This window comes from Gossypium arboreum, chromosome 8 (assembly GCF_025698485.1).
Source record: "Gossypium arboreum isolate Shixiya-1 chromosome 8, ASM2569848v2, whole genome shotgun sequence".
Classification (NCBI taxonomy): Eukaryota; Viridiplantae; Streptophyta; class Magnoliopsida; order Malvales; family Malvaceae; genus Gossypium; species Gossypium arboreum.
The window spans coordinates 94,557,389-94,560,465 of NC_069077.1; the positions used below are offsets into that span (position 1 = coordinate 94,557,389).

At 33.5% G+C, this 3,077-nt stretch overlaps 1 non-coding gene across 1 annotated transcript; it reads right to left on the reverse strand.

Annotated features, from left to right (window-relative positions):
- Window positions 1-2,665: 2,665 nt before the first annotated feature.
- Window positions 2,666-2,772, reverse strand: LOC128280334 (small nucleolar RNA R71). Its single transcript, XR_008270514.1, has one exon. It is a non-coding gene; the product is annotated as a small nucleolar RNA R71 (small nucleolar RNA).
- Between the last annotated feature and the right edge of the window lie 305 nt (window positions 2,773-3,077).

The following is a 3,077-nucleotide window of genomic DNA, read 5'->3' on the forward strand; positions in this document are numbered from 1 at the left end:
GACCATCTTGCTGATAGGAAAGAACTTGTGTAAAAACTTTTTCACGAGTCTAACCAAGAAAAGGCATTATCGATTAAGAAAAAGGGAAACAGATGAAGATGAATAATGTTATTGGTGACCCCATTAAACTTTAGTGTATCACAAAGCTAGAGAAACTATTTTAAGTGTTGGTTTGGGTCCTCCATCATAGTTCCTTTAAACTATAAATTATTTTGGACCAACTAGATCATGGTCGGTTCTTTCTTCTCGCACCATAGGTGGGTTTGCTGGTAATTATGGTGGTGGTGGTAAATCTTGTAGGTTAGTTTCATTAATCTCATTGAATAGCAGTTTCTCTTATGGTGGATTGTTTGTAGTAAGTGGTTGGTTTTGCATTTGTTGTTGCTATTCTATAAGTGTTCCCGTACTTCGAGTCATACACTGAAACCGCAAAGAAAAATAAAAGTGATAGTAAAAATAAAAAATCATATCTATAACTTAAAATTTTTCTAATTATTCTATTAACGCAAAAAATAAAAATAATCTAGTGATATTGCCTCCCCAACAACTGGGCCAACAACTTGATCGCCTCTGGACGTACTAACGTTCAGAGTGTGAATAATGCTACTAAAAATATGGAATTTGAGGTGGTATCTGCAAGTATACGAGTTAGGTTGTAAATGGAGTAGGTGAGTACTCTGAGGATTGTACCTAAGGGAGGCTAGTCCTAAATTAATATTAATCTAAACAAAAATAGATCTAACTAGTGCTTAAAATAAATTATACTATAATGAAAATAATGTGAAAAAATTATTTATGAATACAATAAAAAAAATAAACATGCAAAATAAATTTAACACAGAAAACTTAAGATGTAATTCAACCAAATCTAAGCATGGGTGATCAGCTCACTTCAGTGATCATAAATAATTCCAATTTTAGGTTTCTACTGAATCAAATAGTCATTACACTAGCAGGATATCTTGATCTTTCACTAAACTAATGGGTTGGCAAGAATTACTTATCTCTCAACCTCACAGTCCATACCGAATTTGGGTAAGGGGTTCACGAATAGACAATACCAATTTTGGGTTAATTCCCACCTAGATGAGTTTCTAGGGTTGTTAAGCCTAGGTTTTAAGTTGTTCCTATTCCAAGCTGTTGATTTGTTAATAAAACTCTGCATAGAAATTAATTAATCACACTTCCACTCACTAATCCCCATAAAAGGATTAGTTCCTCATGGATTTCATAAACAATGTAAACTTGATAAAATAAATAAACATTATGAACAAATCAAGAATAAGAGTTTAAGAAGAAATCTTGATTATATTGAATATTTGAAGCACAAAAATCCATAGATTTTACATTGGATCTACAAATCAAATCTTTCGATGAACTCGATTGAAAGTAATTGAAAATAAATCCTATATCTAAAAAGAACTAAAAACTGAAAACTAAACTGAAAATAAAATTCTAAGTTACAAAAGCAGTCATTTCTCAAGTGTCTTATGAGTCTATTTATAGTGTTAGGGTTGGCCATCATCCTTAGCCTCAGGCTATTTAACCTTTTTACGTTTATTTCCATTATGCATACCAAAACAACCTTCACTCATAATTCTCGACGTATAGGGTCGGTGTCGTGAGATCCAGTGCCTGTGTCACAACATCAATGGTAGTTTGTTTAGCTCAAGTTTACCTCCAGGGGTGTGTCACAACATCTACTAGCTATTTCGTGACACCAAAGGCAATCCTGGAATTTTGGTACTTTGTTTACTATGTTGCAAGATTAAACCCTTGCGTTACAACATTGCGACCAACCTCGAGCTCTCAAGCCTTTGAATGGTGTCTTGTACCTCTTTTAGCCCTTAAGGTCATCAAATGGCTCAAATTACACTTTTTATTAAATTGAAACTAAAATATAAAAACTAATTAAAAAATAATAGAATTGTTTGAATTCAAGCTCCTTAAGTATGAAAACTAGTTTCTAAAATCATTCTTTAAAAGATATCTTTAAAACATTTAAATCATATGCTCACCTAGGAGCGTGCATAAAACATATCTTTAAAAGCAAAATCACATATCTTGAAAACAAAGGTTATAAAAAAGCTTACTCTTGGAACTTAGTTTTTAAAAAAACACTAAGCCCCTAAAAGCATAATGGTTCGCACACAAATGATGATCCTGAACACTCATCTATTAACTAATGATTTAAACAAGTTTTGTTTTTCCTTTTTCATTGCTAGTAGATGGTCTGACTGGTTTGTAACATACATAAACATGCACAAATTACTTAACAAGAAGACAAAATTCAAACATATGAGCAAACCCAATTTCCTAGACAAATAACCTTAGTAAAATAGAGGCTTACCTTGGTTTCTAAGAATTTTGGTTCAGAATAGAGACTTGACAAAGAGAATAATTGATACGAGAACTTTCATGAAAATGACTTAATTTATAGGAACTAAGTGTTTTAGTACTCTTAGTATACCCTACTTGACTTAGGAAAAGGTTACATGCATCCTAATTGGAACATAAGTTAACTTCATAATTCAAGTGTAACTCAACTTTACTGGCATAGCCCAACTCACCAAATTAATTGGTAGACTCAGCTTGCTTAACACTGGAAAATCATCCTTACCACATCCTTTACGCGTACGCTGCACACTGATCTTGCAAAGCAGTTCAACTAAGAAGAGACGTTGTTGGCTTTAGACAAATGGAGGGAGAAAGTTTCTATAAGGCATGGGAACACTTCAAAATGTTGATTCAAAAATGCCAACACCATGGATTTCCTAAGTGGATGTGATTGCAGGTATTTTATAATAGGTTGCATGCAAACGCACGATCTGTATTAGATGGAGCAGCAGGAGGAGCCCTTATGAATAGGACGTACGAGGATACAACTAAAATTATTGAAAATATGGCATTAAAATCCTTTCAATGGCCGGTTGGATGCTTGACATATGGCCAGAAACCCGCCACTATCAAAGCTATTCAAGATGATATAAGTATCAGTAGATAGTGGATAGATTAAACCGTATCGAATCTACTTCTACACTATCTATGCAAGGAGGAGACAAACCACTCTTCCATTT